General features: G+C 52.3%; 1 pseudogene; it reads right to left on the bottom strand.

Annotated features, from left to right (window-relative positions):
- Positions 1–10,500: 10,500 nt before the first annotated feature.
- Positions 10,501–16,774, bottom strand: LOC109772119 (putative disease resistance protein RGA1; annotated as a pseudogene).
- Between the last annotated feature and the right edge of the window lie 1,197 nt (positions 16,775–17,971).

Genomic DNA, 17,971 nt, shown 5'->3' with positions numbered 1-17,971 from the left:
CCCGACACGCCTGTTTCCCCCCTCCAAGTGCCGGCGGCGTCGCCGTCCGTGAGGGGGGGCACACCCCGGAGACGCGTGCCGCCTCTTGGGACATGCCACCACACCACCCCGCATGTATGAGGGCCCGGTGCGACGCTCGGATGGCATTGCTACCCCCCAGGGCCCCCGTCCCGCCTAACCCTGTAGCGTTTGACCACGGGATCTAGCCCTTTGACTTTGCACGGACAGGCTTTGAGCAGTGGACCTATCCACCCGGTTGTGTTAGGTCAGTCCATAGGAACACTTTGGAGCAACATCCGGGCCAGACCCACGGCAAGATCCCCTCCGTGTAGACCCGACGCGCCTATTTCCCCCCTCCAAGTGCCGGCGGCGTCGCCGTCCGTGAGGGGGGCACACCCTGGAGACGCGTGCCGCCTCTTGGGACATGCCACCGCAGCACCCCGCATGTATGAGGGCCCGGTGCGACGCTCGTGTGGCATTGCTACCCCCAGGGGCCCCTGTCCCGCCTAACCCTGTAGCGTTTGACCACGGGATCTAGCCCTTTGACTTTGCACGGACAGGCTTTGAGCAGTGGACCTATACACCCGGTTGTGTTAGGTCAGTCCTTAGGAACACTTTGGAGCAACATCCGGGCCAGACCCACGGCAAGATCCCCTCCGTGTAGACCCGACGCGCCTGTTTCCCCCCTCCAAGTGCCGACGGCGTCGCCGTCCGTGAGGGGGGGCACACCCCGGAGACGCGTGCCGCCTCTTGGGACAGTCCACCGCAGCACCCCGCATGTATGAGGGCCCGGTGCGACGCTCGGGTGGCATTGCTACCCCCTAGGGGCCCCCGTCCCGCCTAACCCTGTAGCGTTTGACCACGGGATCTAGCCCTTTGACTTTGCACGGACAGGCTTTGAGCAGTGGACGTATCCACCCGGTTGTGTTAGGTAAGCCCATAGGAACACTTAGGAGCAACATCCGGGCCAGACCCACAGCAAGATCCCCTCCGTGTAGACCCGACTCGTCCGTTTCCCCCCTCCAGGTGCCGGCGGTGCCGCCGTCCATGAGGGGGGGGCACACCCCGGAGACGCGTGCCAGGCGTTTGCACCCGCCACAACACTTCCAGACTTTTGAGAGGCCGCCTACGCAAGATTTGGCGGCATGCTAGCCCCCGGAGGCCGCCGGCCACAGTCGTAGACACGCGAAGAGCAATCCGCATAGAGGGAATTGTTCAGATACTACTCCATCATGAACAATTATGACAAATTACCATCAATCCTACAGCACATGTGCCCGCGTCGTGTAAAAACTCATGATTTTATCGCGCTTCGAGTATTTAATAATATTCACGCCGCATCGCTACCGCAGAATGTCTACTAATGTGTCATCGCCGTCCGTGAGGGGGGCACACCCCGGAGACGCGTGCCGCCTCTTGGACATGCCACCACACCACCCCGCATGTATGAGGGCCCGGTGCGACGCTCGGGTGGCATTGCTACCCCCCAGGGCCCCCGTCCCGCCTAACCCTGTAGCGTTTGACCACGGGATCTAGCCCTTTGACTTTGCACGGACGGGCTTTGAGTAGTGGACCTATCCACCTGGTTGTGTTAGGTAAGCCCATAGGAACACTTAGGAGCAACATCCGGGCCAGACCCACGGCAAGATCCCCTCCGTGCAGACCCGACGCGTCCGTTTCCCCCTCCAGGTGCCGGCGGCGGCGCCGTCCGTGAGGGGGGGCACACCCCGGAGACGCGTGCCGCCTCTTGGGACATGCCACCACACCACCCCGCATGTATGAGGGCCCGGTGTGACGCTCGGGTGGCATTGCTACCCCCCAGGGCCCCCGTCCCGCCTAACCCTGTAGCGTTTGACCACGGGATCTAGCCCTTTGACTTTGCACGGACGGGCTTTGAGCAGTGGACCTATCCACCCGGTTGTGTTAGGTCAGTCATAGGAACACTTTGGAGCAACATCCGGGCCAGACCCACGGCAAGATCCCCTCCGTGTAGACCCGACGCGCCTGTTTCCCCCCTCCAAGTGCCGACGGCGTCGCCGTCCGTGAGGGGGGGCACACCCCGGAGACGCGTGCCGCCTCTTGGGACAGTCCACCGCAGCACCCCGCATGTATGAGGGCCCGGTGCGACGCTCGGGTGGCATTGCTACCCCCTAGGGGCCCCCGTCCCGCCTAACCCTGTAGCGTTTGACCACGGGATCTAGCCCTTTGACTTTGCACGGACAGGCTTTGAGCAGTGGACCTATCCACCCGGTTGTGTTAGGTAAGCCCCCATAGGAACACTTAGGAGCAACATCCGGGCCAGACCCACAGCAAGATCCCCTCCGTGTAGACCCGACGCGTCCGTTTCCCCCCTCCAGGTGCCGGCGGTGCCGCCGTCCATGAGGGGGGGCACACCCCGGAGACGCGTGCCAGGCGTTTGCACCCGCCACAACACTTCCAGACTTTTGAGAGGCCGCCTACGCAAGATTTGGCGGCATGCTAGCCCCCGGAGGCCGCCGGCCACAGTCGTAGACACGCGAAGAGCAATCCGCATAGAGGGAATTGTTCAGATACTACTCCATCATGAACAATTATGACAAATTACCATCAATCCTACAGCACATGTGCCCGCGTCGTGTAAAAACTCATGATTTTATCGCGCTTCGAGTATTTAATAATATTCACGCCGCATCGCTACCGCAGAATGTCTACTAATGTGTCATCACCGTCCGTGAGGGGGGGCACACCCCGGAGACGCGTGCCGCCTCTTGGACATGCCACCACACCACCCCACATGTATGAGGGCCCGGTGCGACGCTCGGGTGGCATTGCTACCCCCCAGGGCCCCCGTCCCGCCTAACCCTGTAGCGTTTGACCACGGGATCTAGCCCTTTGACTTTGCACGGACGGGCTTTGAGTAGTGGACCTATCCACCTGGTTGTGTTAGGTAAGCCCATAGGAACACTTAGGAGCAACATCCGGGCCAGACCCACGGCAAGATCCCCTCCGTGCAGACCCGACGCGTCCGTTTCCCCCTCCAGGTGCCGGCGGCGGCGCCGTCCGTGAGGGGGGGCACACCCCGGAGACGCGTGCCGCCTCTTGGGACATGCCACCACACCACCCCGCATGTATGAGGGCCCGGTGTGATGCTCGGGTGGCATTGCTACCCCCCAGGGCCCCCGTCCCGCCTAACCCTGTAGCGTTTGACCACGGGATCTAGCCCTTTGACTTTGCACGGACGGGCTTTGAGCAGTGGACCTATCCACCCGGTTGTGTTAGGTCAGTCATAGGAACACTTTGGAGCAACATCCGGGCCAGACCCACGGCAAGATCCCCTCCGTGTAGACCCGACGCGCCTGTTTCCCCCCTCCAAGTGCCGGCGGCGTCGCCGTCCGTGAGGGGGGGGCACACCCCGGAGACGCGTGCCGCCTCTTGGGACATGCCACCGCAGCACCCCGCATGTATGAGGGCCCGGTGCGACGCTCGGGTGGCATTGCTACCCCCAGGGGCCCCCGTCCCGCCTAACCCTGTAGCGTTTGACCACGGGATCTAGCCCTTTGACTTTGCACGGACAGGCTTTGAGCAGTGGACCGATCCACCCAGTTGTGTTAGGTCAGTCCATAGGAACACTTTGGAGCAACATCCGGGCCAGACCCACGGCAAGATCCCCTCCGTGTAGACCCGACGCGCCTGTTTCCCCCCTCCAAGTGCCGGCGGCGTCGCTGTCCGTGAGGGGGGGCACACCCCGGAGACGCGTGCCGCCTCTTGGGACATGCCACCGCAGCACCCCGCATGTATGAGGGCCCGGTGCGACGCTCGGGTGGCATTGCTACCCCCAGGGCCCCCGTCCCGCCTAACCCTGTAGCGTTTGACCACGGGATCTAGCCCTTTGACTTTGCACGGACAGGCTTTGAGCAGTGGACCTATCCACCCGGTTGTGTTTGGTAAGCCCGTAGGAACACTTAGGAGCAACATCCGGGCCAGACCCACAGCAAGATCCCCTCCGTGTAGACCCGACGCGTCCGTTTCCCCCCTCCAGGTGCCGGCGGCGCCGCCGTCCGTGAGGGTTAGATGGGACGGTGTACCTAGGGGGTAGCAATGCCGCCAGGTGTTGCAGTGGGCCCTCCTACGGTTGTGCAAGCGTGGTTGCAGGCGCAGGCACCCGGCACGCGGCTCCGCTGTGTGCCCCCCTCACAGGCGTCGCTGCGGGGCACGGCGGCAGCAACGTCCGTGAGGGGGGCAATCGATATACCATCGGGGTATGTTTTTTTTACATAAGGCACATTTATGTTGTGAAAAAACAAAAAAATAAACAAAATATAAATAAAAAATAATACAAAATTTAAATAAAAAAATAGAGATATGCCGACGACAAGGCCGTCGGCATAGCTGTGCACATGGCCACAGATCGATGACATGGCAAAGGGCCAGGCCTATGCCGACGGTTTGGCCGTCGGCATAGGATTGCCTTATCCGCTGCGGTTCGCCCCCGCACCACCCATTCCCCATCTCCCCCTTTCCCCCGACCCACACCCGCGCCGCCGCCGGATCCTCTGCTCCACCCACCGCTGCCCTTCCTCCGTTCGCTGCCGCCGCCCTTCCCTCGCCCTCCTCCGCCGCCGCCCCACCCGCACTCTGGGCCGCCGCCCTTCGCTCGCCACTCGCCGCAGCCCGCCCCACCCGCGCTCCGCCCCGGCCTCGTCATCTCGGCTCGCGTCGCCGCCGCCCTTCCCTTGCCGCAGTGGGGCGCGTGGACTCCTCCCCGGCCACCCCTCGGCCACGCCCTCGTCGACCTCGGTCCGGCCGGACCTCTCCGAGCCCACTCCTCCCTCACCGCCGCCCAACCGTTGCTCCGGCCGGCGGCTAGGCTGCACCGGCCCTCCTCTGTCGATGCTCCGGTCGGCCTAGCCCGAGCCCGAGCTCCCCTCCGCCTCCCCCACCGTGCCTGCCCTCCCCCCTCCCCCCAGCCGACCCTCCCACACGGTGAGCTCCTTCCCTCCCTCTTTGAAGCAATTTTTTTTAATTTAGTTAGATGATAGATGGATGGATGCATATTATGTATGATGATAGATGGTTAGATGGATGGATGCATGCATTATGTATGATGATAGTTAGATGATAGATGATTTGATGATAGTTAGAAATGTGAGAAATGCAAGAAATGCAAAAAAAAAAGATGATAGATGACGATGTTGATGATGATAGATTATGATAGATGATGATGTTGATGATAGATGATAGTGCTTTTTTATGCCTTGATAATTTTTAGATGATGATGATGATAGATTTCCATTTTTCCGGAAGAGATGATAAATGATGATGATTGTTGGATCAAGATAAATGATGATGATGATGATTTTTTTATGCTTCGATGATTGTTACATGATGATAGATGATGATGATGATATTGATGATGTACGGTGCAGGTTCTGTGGTGTTCCACCTCGGTGGAGTGATCGTCGTAGGAGCTGTTGGACCCCGATTGTCCCTCCGCTGTTCGACTACTTCCTCTACAGCCGAGGGTGAGCTACGAATCATGTCACTAGATTACATTCTCAAGTCATGTCGCGTAACCTAGGCGTCTCCCGTCCGAAAGGGTTGCATCGATAAATATGCATTCAATTTCATGTTTATCACCGCAGCTCTTTCGGATTGTCCAGCGTTTTCCACGGACAGCCCGAGGATGTGTAGATTTGGTATGTTCTTCATGTTCTACCCCGTTCCGAGACAGGATTTCGGCGGCGCCTCCCCATTGTTCTCCGGAGCACATTCTCTCGGCTATTTGCCGAGACGTGTATCTGGAGAACAGCGGGGAGGTGCTGCCGAAATTTTGTCTCGGAACGGGGTAGAATGGAGAACGTACTCAATCTACACATCCTCGGGTGGGATCAGGACCCATCTTTACCTATTAGAGATGTAGGTGGATTAAACGCGGTAGAAACTGAAAATTTGATGTGATTAATTTAAATGAATCCTTAATTATGTTGTGTGGCTTGCAAAAAAGCAGAGGATGGCAGATAATCAGTGGATGTACAGTGGTTTTATCCGTCGGAATCGAGTAACATCAGAGTGGATCGCGAAAACCGATGTCTATTTGAAGGAGATATTCCCTCGTCCAATGAGAATTATCCCACCATGCCCCTGTGCGAGATGTGCCAGACGTCACCGTAGAAATCAGACGGACATGAGTGAGCACCTTCGCACGCACGGATATATGCCAAACTTTGACATGCCGCCGATAAACATAGCCGAGTAGGACCGTGGTAGAGGGGAGGTGATGCGACAACACATCGATGGATATGAGGACGACGGGGTCAGGGACATGCTAGATGATGTCATTGTTTCAGAAACGGGAAATGCGACACCTTCAGAGAATGAACCAGAGGAGCCGGAGGCAACCGCAAAGGCCTTCTTGGAGGTCTTGGCCTCGTCGAAGAAACCTCTTTATGCGGGGGCGAAAATATCTCAGCTGGATGCCATCTCGCAACTGATTGCAGTCAAGGCTGAGTACGGCTGTAGCCAGAAATGCTTTGAAGCATTCTTGGGAGTATGGGCTAACAGCCTCCCTGAGGGTCATGAACTGCCGAAAAGCATGTATGATACAAAGAAAATCATGAAGGCACTCTCTATGGATTATGAGAAAATAGATGTTTGCTCGAAGAATTGCCTTTTGTTTAGGCACGAGTATGCGGATGACAAGTACTGTAGGCAGTGCGGTTCGTCTCGGTACATTGAGGTGGTCGGTGAGGATGGTGAGAAAAAGCAGCTAACCATCCCCGTTAAGGTTCTTCGGTATCTTGATTTTATAAAAAGATGGCAGCGCCTTTTCATCACGAAGGAGTCTGCCAAAATGATGAAGTGGCACAAGGAATGTATAAGGTACAATCCAAAAAAATTCGTACATATCTATGGATGATGAATTGAGATGGGTTTCCATGGGTTTTGACCCTGCCGTCATGACATGTAAAAAGTATGATGTGAATGGGTATCGCTTCCATACAGAGGATCACCAGAACAGCCGGCCTGATCCCAAAACTATAAATACCGGAGTGTACACCCCCGGTCAAAATTCAGTAGACTACTACGGAAGGGTACAAAATATATACGAGATTAAATTCCACCAGGGGCGCGAGACCCTAAGTCTGCCTGTGTTCAAATGTCGATGGTTCGATCCGCGGGAGGGGGTAAAACATACGCCTTCCATTGGTTTGGTCGAAGTTAAACCATCAACCATCTATGCCAGAGCCGATCTCTTCATTGCGGCTACCCAAGCTACACAAGTATATTATCTGCCTTACCCATGCCAGAAAGAGTACCTAAAGGGTTGGGAAGTTGTGTTCAAGGTGTCGCCACATGGTAAGCTACCGAACCCGAATGAAGACGATTACTACAACATTAACCCCATGACATACGAGGGAGTGTTCTATCAAGAGCAACCTGATGATGATGATGTGGTTAGAAACGATGACGCTAGACCATTGGGTGATGATGATGTGGATCCAAACGACGACGAAGCACGGAATGATGGTGAGACCATTGTCAATGAAAATGACATACTTATGCTAGAAAAGTTAAACTTAGACGCTGACGACGAGGAAGAGCCTCCACCTCCGTCAGACAACGAAGATGATATGATTGATAGTGATGATGAGACGAACCGAGAAAGAGGTTACAACAGTGATGATTCATATGGTTTCTAGCAGATGTACGTGTCAAGTCTTTTTTTCTATAGTTTAGGAATATGCCTTTTATGCCTTTTTATTAATGTGTTTATTATCATGCCTTTTCCTTCATTTCATTAATTTACTAACTGCTTATTCTCTTTTCAATGCAGGTTCGTGGAACATGGGCAAGGGGAAGGCCGACGGCGTGGGTTTCCTACGCAAGGTCGTTGGCCTGCCTAGTCGGAGTGGTCGAGCACGTAATCCTCCCCCCCGGCTACTTGACGATGAGTCCTCACAGGGAGGTCGAGGGAGAGGTGCCCCTAGAGGAGGAGGGGGCGGGGGGAGAGCCCCTAGAGGCCGAGGTGGTGGGGGGAGAGCCACTACAGGGGGTCGCGGCCAGAAAGAGCGCACCCTCACCGACTTAGGGGTGTTGTCTTCGAGGCCATCCTCTAGTGAGGTACCCTCCTCTAGTGAGGTACCCTCCTCTGGTGAGGAGGAGGAGGAGGACGAGGCAGGCGAGGAGGAGGAGGTTCGGGATGGGGCCGAGGAGGAGGTGGAGGAGGAGGACGAGGAGGAGGATGAGGAGGAGGTTGGGGAGGGAAAGGCAGGCGAGGAGGAGGGTGGTGGCGGGGATGATGGTGCTGGCGGGGAGGGGGTTGACAACAAGGGGTGGCTGCGTGGTAACGCAAAGCTACCAAAGCAGGTTCCTGCTACTGAGGAGCAGAAGTGGCTTATTGAGCCCACGGGGAAAGAGTAAGTGCCACTTTATAATAATTTCATTATTTTGCTTGTCACATGCTCATTCCGGTTGTTATTTATTTTGCTTGTCACATGCTAATAGTTCATTCTTTTGCAGCAACTGGATATATTCTAAAGGGGTCCGTATTCCCAACGGCCTCATCACCGTCTTGCTGAAGTTACACTGGCCGGGGTTGTACTGTCCGGATCCAGTCAGGTACCCGGACCATCGGGTCTTGGCCACGAGCTGGGAGCACTGGGAAGCGGCCCTCCACGCGGAGCATGGGACCCATGCCAAGGCCGTGATCACCACTTTCTGGGTGAGTTCTCTTCAGAAGCACAAGTCCATTCTAGTTTCATGAATGATTTAACTCATGGCTTCTTCCATTCTTGTTTCGTGCATGATTGTAGAAATTCTATCGAGTTCTCCCGGAGCACAGGGGCAGAGCGGACCAGATCGTGCTACGCCAATGCAAGAAGAAGGTCCGCCAGATGTAGTACGAGGTGCGCTATGTGGCCATCTCGACATACTACCACGACTATCTTGGTGTGAAGATGACCAAGGAAGAAGCGCGGAGGATGGGCATTACGTTGGAGAGGGACGAGTTCTTGGCGGTAAGTATAAAAGATTTTTCATTATGCTTTCATTACCTTGTGGTACATTTCACCGTTTCGTGTTGACATGCCATTATGCTTTTATTATGTAGGTGTGTCCAAATTGGTGTTATGGAAAAGACGAGTCCTGGGCGGCATTGGTGGATCTTTGGTGTGATGAGGCTGGAGCCTGGGCGGCTATGAGAGTCAAAAACAAGGCTAACCGAGGGAAGGAGGGAGTACATGCTCAGGGAAACCGAAACCACTATCTCCACAAGGTAGTTAATGTATGAATAACCCCATTAAACATTCTTCTTCTATTTACCATTACTTTCTTATGTATGACTAACCTCTGTTTGGTGGTGCAGGAGGAGAAACTGAAGCGGCCGCTCTCACACATGCAGGCGTGGGAGATCGCCCATACGCGGAAGGACCCCAAGCCTGGCGAGCCCAAGTACTACGGCAAGAAGACCGCGCATAGGAAGAAGGCCTACTCCGATGGGTATCTGGCGTTACATCCTGACACACCTGACCCCATTGCGGCGGATCTGGACGAAAGGGTGGTGGTGGGCATGGGTCCGAAGGAGCACGGTCGGGAGGCGGTTCTCGATGCTGTGATCACTCCGTCTATCTCCTACACACAGCTCCGTCGGATCGACCCGACCCTGAGCCAGCGCACGAGCACGCGCATGAGCAGTGCACCGTCACCGTCCCTCTTTCAGGAGCAGCAAACTGTAAGTATTTTCCCTTTTATCTTCATTGTTCCCTTTATTTTCCGCATTTAGTAGTTTTATGAGTCTCATCATGTCATACTGTAGGCCTACATGGAGTACACACGCCAGGAGACCATGGCGTGGCACGACCGCCTTCATGCATACCATCAGAAGAGGGATCGCGAGATGCAGCACGCTTTTCAGGAAATGGCGGCCGGCAGGTGTCCTCAATGGCCATCAGCAGAGGGTCCTCCAGCACAACCAGTGCTGCTGACCTTTGAGGAGTTTGTGGCACAGAACGCTGGCCCCTCGCCGGTTAGTTCATCCCCAATCAATTCACCCAAAGCATGTCATGCCTTTCAACACAGTCTTATATCCCGTTAATCTATCTTTTCAACATCCAGGGAACAGGTGCATCTACCGTTGGCGGTGGTCTTCGCAGCACTCCCGAGACACGGAGCCCGACCACTCCGATCCACGGAGACGGAGGCGGAGGCGGACGTGGAGGCAGTCTTGGCGGTAGCGCTGCCGCTAGCAGTGACGACCTGGGCTTCGGCGGTCTTGGCGGTGACGACCTCCGCGGTGCTCGACGTCCTGGCGCTTAAGCCTTTCTCAATGCTATGATACTTGTATGCTTGTTCTCGATGCTATGATACTTGTATGCTTGTGATGATACTTATCTTATTGTTGTTTGTGAGATTCTTATATGCTTTGTGGTGATGATACTTATATGTGTGATGCTTTGCGATGCTTCTTAGCGATGCCAATTTGTTGTGTGATGCTGTTTGTTATATATGCTGTTTGTTATATATTCAAATGAATTGAGCTGAAAAGAAACAGAAAAAAGAAAAAAAAAACTGGACAGAATCTATGCCGACGGCCTGGCCGTCGGCATAGGCCTGGCGTGAGCTCCGAGTGGACGACACGTGGAAACTATGCCGACGGCTAGGCCATCGGCATAGGCCTGGCGTGAGCTCCCAGTGCCCGACACGTGGCACGTCTATGCCGACGGCCTGGCCGTCGGCATAGACCTGCCCCAGGAGCGCCCAGTATCTGACACATGGCGTGTCTATGCCGACGGCCTCGCCGTCGGCATAATTTCAAACTAAGCCGACGGCCTGGCCCTCGGCAGAGACACGCCCATGCTGAACGGCATCTCGCCACGTGGCGAGAAGCCATTGGGCAGCACTTGACGGCGGCCGCCGTTAGGCGATGACGTTGCCGACGGCTTACGGCCACCGTCGGCATAGGGTCTATGCCGACGGCTTTTCTATGCCGACGGTCATCCTGGCTACGCCGACGGATATGTTGCCGACGGCCCTACGCCGACGGGGGCCGTCGGCATAGGCCTGACCCGACGGCTAGCCATGGCTATGCCGACGGCCCTGGCCGTCGGCATAGGGTGTGATTCGGGTAGTGAAACTATGTGGACACAAAAACCTCAATAAATAAAGACTTGGCTAGCTAGGAGCATCTGTGTTGATTTACCTCCAGATTGCGATGGCATGCTTGTCAAGAAGTACTGGGCCAGTACATCCCTCGTCCTGACAGCGTCCTCATCTGCCAACTTGCGAACTTGCTGGCTGTAATTTGGCTCATCACTGTACGGTACACCTTCACCTTCGTCCATGTCTATCACTATGTTATGCAAAATCAAGCACGCCCAGATTGCATTACCTAGATTTTTCGGGTACCACGTCCCTCTGTGCAACCACTTATATGTGTCTTGAAACCTTGCCATCGCCTTCAGTGTGACGGTTCGGGCTGCAGAGTGTCTCCTATTGAACTCGGCTTGATCAGGAAAGTTTGGGAGGTCCTCATTTTCCAGCTGGTTATAAGGTGTCAGGAGCCAGGGGAGAAGAGGGTATCCTGCATCACCAATTACATATTCCCCAACAGCCGATCCATCTAAAGACACGTTGAGCTTGTTTCCATTCAGCAACTCACCCTCCTCGCAATCCTGGAAGAGTTCAGAGTCATGCAGAAAAATACCCGGCTGGATCATGCTAACTGACCATTGCCATGCACCACGGATGAACCTCAAATCTTGGTCAACGACGGCTTGCAGTACAAGGCTGTAACCTGTCTCATCTTCTTGCGGTGTGATGTGAACTGTATGTACAACACCGCAGCAGTTTGACACACCATGGATCTTATGAAACTTGGATTTGGTCTTCTTCATTTCATCGGGGTATGGCCAGCGCAAGTGCTTTCTTTCTTTCGCCACCACAGCATCAACAAAGCTATCAGTTACCAGCGAGACGGTAGACTCGTTCACACCAACGGAGGATCCTATGGTCTCCAGAGGCTCACCAGAGTTCAGCACTAACATAGCAAGGGCTACTCGATCTTGTAACGACAGCACCCTGCCATCAGCAAAGGTGCAGCTGCTCATATCTTCTAAAGATGCATACACCAAGCCGCAGACAAAGTTGAAGGTACTTCTTCTCATCTTGAATACAGACTCAAATCCTTGTGCGTCCACCATAGAAGAGGATAACGTTCCTGCAAGGCAAGAAAATACACAACTGTACGTGACTTGCAAGGCAAGAGCCAAGAGCTATACATTAACTTTGAATAGACTCCAACAGTCATGATATGAACTTTTTTTAACTATAAAAAGGATAGCGCCCTAGTTTTGTTGAACTCCAAGAAACCTAGGAAAACAAGTGGCAGAAATACCCAGATATTTAGCAGCATGCGGGAGAGAAGCCAAATCAGAAAGTAGGCATTACACAGCCCGCATGCACAGCTAATACTTCCTAAAACTGAACTCACATATCTACTAATGACGTACTCAAGTGGAGCGAAAAGGTACGAAATATATTTAGAACTGAGCATGTGGAAGGACACAGAATGAGACTAATGGCAGAGCACTTGAATAAATAAAGACACAGCTCATATGTCAGTTTACCTGCGGATACAAATGGTCATCACACAGCCCGCATGCACAGCTAATACTTGCTATAACTTAAGTTGCATATCTACAAACGACGTACTCAAGTGGAACGAAAAGGTACGAAATATATTCAGATATGAGCATATATGAAAGGACACAAAATGAAACGAACTAATGTCAGAACACTCGAGTAACATAAAGACGAAGCTCGTATGTTAATTACCTGCAGATACAAATGGGTGGTTGATGTTTGTCTCCAAGCTGCAGGGATCCCGTGTGTACAACACGTACAATTCTCTTAAATTGACTCCATCGTGTGCATATGCCTTGACATGTTCGACATGGCTAAACTTGTCCCACTCAGTGCCAGATTGTCCCGCAGCTACTGACGCGAGCAGCCATAGATTACAGTCTACCTGCAAGTGTCTTGGCTTTATACCTCGCATGTATTCCGGAAGTTCTTCCATGGCGTAATCCTCTAGCATCAGAATCTGCAGTGCAGGAACACCCTCTAACACATTCAGCTTTGGGCACTTGACGATGGTAAGCTTCTGAAGATTTGGGAGATTAGTGATCCTCTCCAGGTCAGGGCTGTAAGACACTTCAAGCTCAGTAACGGAAGCAAAGTTCTCCAGAAATTTGACTTGCTGTACGAAAGATATAAACAGTTTTTTCAAAGCCCATGAATTGGAGGCAAGGTCAGGAGGAACAAGCCTCAGTTTGCACTTTTGTAGGAAAAGCACCTCCAACACAGGAAAGGCTTGCACTTTCTCATCCCACACCCATTCCTCCAATTGAAGCATCTCGATTAACTCCATCCTGTGTAATCTCGGAAAGGCAAGTGCCACCTGGAAAGGATGAGCGCCATGATGATGTTAGGGCTGGAGGAATTCTGATCCAACACGCTTGATGGATGGAGCGCGCTGGATCTCAAGTTCCTCCAGATAGGGGAGTTAACACAAGCCAGCAGGAAGTTGTGTGCAGTAAGTCAGATCTTCCATCCAAAGAGTCCTCAAGCACCTGAGGGATGATGCTAATAATGTTGACGTCATCCACCTTGGGAGTTGTCGGCCAAAATATCCTGACATACTAAGATAATCTAAGCTGGGCGGAGGGCACAACCCATCAAACACCTCCTTGATTTGTCGCTGCTCAGAGACACCTTCTTCATCTTTAATCAGCCCATCAACCCAAAGTACACTACTGCACTGTAAATACAAGTTGGTAAGATGCGCCTTCTCACTAAGCCTTGCCTTTGAGGCAGACGATGTAGCAGATGCATTCTGCAGTCCACTCAGATAAAGATCCCTGAGCTGGCCAACGGGGCCCAACTCTTCCAAACTACACCAGTCACCATCCACCTGGACCGGAAACCCACGTAGTCTCCTCAAATTTTTTAAAGCACAGAACCCCCTAGGTATACCATTTATTCTAGTTCCTCTGAAGTCAAGAGACCATAGCTTTCCTAAATTTACAATGCTATGTGGAAGTTCCACAAATTGTTGGCAACCCCCAACGCTAATGTACTGCAAGAATTTCATCTTCCCAATGTTCTCTGGCAGACAAGATATATCATAATTCCGTATGGACAAGTACCTCAAGTGCTTTAGTTCATGTAAAGATTCAACCAGTAGAGCAAAATTTGCAGAATATATATGTAGAATCAGAGTCCGCAGGCATGGAAAATCAACCAACGAATCACCAGGCTTTATGTTTACATGGCCGACACATATTAGTGCTCTCAATGCCTTTTGTGCTTCCAAAGAACTCCAGTCCAACCCTTCTGATTCTGAAACTTTGCTTTCTACAGATAAGTGAAGAAACTATTGTGCAGTGAGTTTACTAATATTACCATTCTCTCCACTCTGAACAGCTACTGCCTCGTCTCTAGCCGCAAATTGAGCAAATGAGCGAACAACATCATGCATATTGAGAACTGGGTCATCAATATACTGTATTCCTGGCTCAATAAGGTTCCTAAGTATCAGCTCAATATAGTACTTTATTCCTAATTCTTCCAAGTCGTCTGAGCTTCCGTGAATAAATCCTTCACTAATCCACATGCCAATAATGTCAGCACGACTGAACGATCCACCTTTAGGGAGAAGGGAGTATTGTAGAAAGCACTGCTTGATGCAAGGAGGCAAATCTTCATAGCTTAAATATACTGCATAGTTCAGTTCTTCGGGCATTTCATATGCTGACCATATAGAATCATTCAGAACCATCTCCCAGTCATGACGATGCTTCCCTTTCTGACGCAAAAGTCCCCCCATTACTTTGACAGCAAGAGGCAAACCATCACACTTTGCTACCACTTGCAATCCAATATCCTTCAGCAAATCGATATCAAGTCCATCTGCCTCTCCTGAGACTGCCTGCAATCAATTCAGGATTCAGACCAGATTTAATGAATTGGCAAGTGACTGGGAAAAAAAGGAATAGATCGTTGTCAGTCAGCATACTGCATACTAAAATGAATTGACAAGTGCCATTTAGAATTGCGTATTAATTATTAATTAAAAGGTGGAATCATGCAGATTAGATAATCGACCCCCTTTTTTAATTCTCGTGACCCTGGGTGGAGCTATGTAGTATGTGGTGTCAAATGAACCATTGGTTTTTACTAATCCCATTTTGAAAAAGAAATATCCTTAAAATACACAATGACACCAGCATGTGTAAAGGAATGATACCGACAATGTTTTTTCTGGCTTTACATACCTCTGCGTGACCATGAGTGCATGCAGCTTGTCACATGCAGGCTGGTAGAACCCAAATTGACTTTACTTGGACTTTTTGAAACAACATAAATCAATTGGCTGGTCACAGAGTTAATGCAGGGCCATCGGTGACACCATCAATGCCAACCAGGCTACCTACTAGGTGCCCACCCGAACAGGAAGTAACTAATCATAATGTTTCGTCAGACAAACTGCCAACAACATTGACATAACATCTCTGATTCTAGTTTTGTCATCAACTTCTAAGATCAACTAAAATATAGAACACTTATATAAAATATTGTTGAAAGAAACATATAATTAAAACTTTGATTTAGAAGTCACTACCAGTTAATTAGTTGCGCACCTGTTTCCTGAGCAATGTCCAGGCATCCTCGGGCCCTAATTTATCAATGCGGTGGTAGGGCTCTCTGGCTCTCATGCCTGGGGCAACCGTCTCATTTCTCGTGGTGATGACAATCCGGCTACCAGGGGCACCGTGGCTGAAGGGAGCATTGAGTAATGAGGTCCATGCTCTATCACTCCACATATCATCCAAAACTAGAAGAAATTTCTGGTTTCTGACGGCGTTGAGAAGGGCCGGCACAAGCATAGATTTGTCTTCAGTTGCAGGGAGTTTTCCATCGGCGGTGGTGATGGCCAACCTTAGCAGCTCAACATCGCTGAAGTCTTGTGTGACGCTCAGCCACATCGTCTTTTCAAATTTGTGTTGAATTTCCTCGTGGTTGAAGACCTTCTTGGCAAGGGTGGTCTTCCCGATCCCGCCGACACCGACGATGGCGACCACCATGATACCATCGTTATCCTTTGTCAACTCCTCAACCAGTGCTCTTGTATCCTCTTCAATCTTCTCACCTACCACAGCCGAGCGTTCCAACACCGGATCCGTCTTCCGGTCAGCTGCAGAAGGTCGGCCGGTCCTGTAGTCCTGGTAGGTCTCCAGCTTGATGAAGCTGAAGGCAGCACCGAGCAAGCAGATGTCGTCCAGCCTCTTGTTGAGCTTCCTGATGCGGCTGCCAATATCATGGGCGAACATGGGATGCCGCAAGCAGAAGAGCAGCGGGTTGCAGCAGGGTGAGGGTGCTGCATCCCGCCGACCCATGGCCTTGAGCTCGCAGAGGTCAAGGATGTTGGTCGCCTCGTACATGACACCCTTGAGCTTTGTGACCCACCCCTGCACCGTCCGGTCAGTGATGCGCTTCCTCTCGGCATCGGCGAGGTAGTCCCTGAGGCTCTCCAGCTTGTCGTGCAGGCTGTCGATCTCCCCGGTGACGCCGAGCAGCATCCCCACCTCGTCCGCCGCCATCTGCTTGATCGTGTCGGCGATGTAGGACGCGAAGGCGTCCAGCACCATGGCCATGGTTGGTTTCTCCTTGCTTGTCCTCAGACCGGCAAAGAAATGGTAATCAATCGAGAGTGTGTATGTTTGGCTTCCAGGCTAGCTAGGAGATGTGAAAGGGGTGGCAATTAGGCTGAAATGTGGTGCTCTGTCTTGTTGGTGAGTGATGGATCTGGATGCTTTGCTGGCTAAACAAGCCAGGCTGATGCTTAGCTTTGGGCTCGCCGACGGTGCCTTGCTTGAATCACCGGCAAAGCCACCCACGGCCATGGCCCCTGTTATTCGTTTCTCCTCCGCACCTTTTTTGGTCCGGGGTGGCAAGAAAGGGATATGACCTGAGACCTGACAAAGGTTGATCCCTTTCCGCGTCAGTAATTTCAGAACAAAAGGCAAAGAATCAAACCCCTACCTAGCAATGGCTGTGTGGGGGGGGGGGGGGGGGGGGGGCGGTCGGTCCTCACCCGCCATTGCGCCGCCGAGCCGCCGGATGCGGGGGAGGATCCATCGATGCGGATGCCCCCGTAGAAAGCTGGAGACACATCGAGGGGCCCGACGAGCTACGAAGACGGCGGGCGGAGTCGCCGGCGGCGTAGCGGTAGCCGTCACTTGGGGAACTCTCATGGTTTTCTTTTATTTTTCTGGATTTTGAAGTTTCTTCAGGGAATACAACGATGTAGCTTTGATTCGTGTGAACAATTAAATTCCTTAAAAAATCGGTTGTAACTTCAAGATGTTTCTTTAATTCAATCTTATTATTCATCCATTGTCATGATAAATACAAACAACACATAAGAAAGAAAAATACTCCCTCCGTAAACTAATATAAGAGCGATTAGATTACTCTTAGGGCATTTTCAACGCCAGGCGCTAGGGAAAATTTCCCATCCAATTGTCAGTTACGTCTTCAATACCTGGCGTCAGATGCCGCGGGGACGCAAAACAAGGCAGCGAGTGCTTGCCCTTTTTTCTCCACGAGATGAGGCAACCAGCGTTGGACCAGATAACGCTTAGAGCTTTTAAATTCTTTTCTTATTTATTTTTTCCAGTTTAAGCGCCTAGATAAGAGTCCATCATTGTAGATGCCTTTATATTAGTTTACGGAGGGAGTACATCTAAATCCGCAGACTACTAGCGACGACTAAAACACTGGAGCAAGCCAGCGACGCGCCACCATCATCACACCTTCCTCGTCAGAGCCAGGCAAACTCTTTTGTAGTAGACAGCGGGAAAGTCATCATACTAAGGCCCAAAATCAGCGCATCAGAATAGTAAGCACCGCCAATGAAGAGAAGTGTAGACTG

The sequence above is a fragment of the Aegilops tauschii genome, chromosome 7, assembly GCF_002575655.3.
Source record: "Aegilops tauschii subsp. strangulata cultivar AL8/78 chromosome 7, Aet v6.0, whole genome shotgun sequence".
Classification (NCBI taxonomy): domain Eukaryota; kingdom Viridiplantae; phylum Streptophyta; class Magnoliopsida; order Poales; family Poaceae; genus Aegilops; species Aegilops tauschii.
This window is presented reverse-complemented; position numbering and strand designations above follow the sequence as displayed.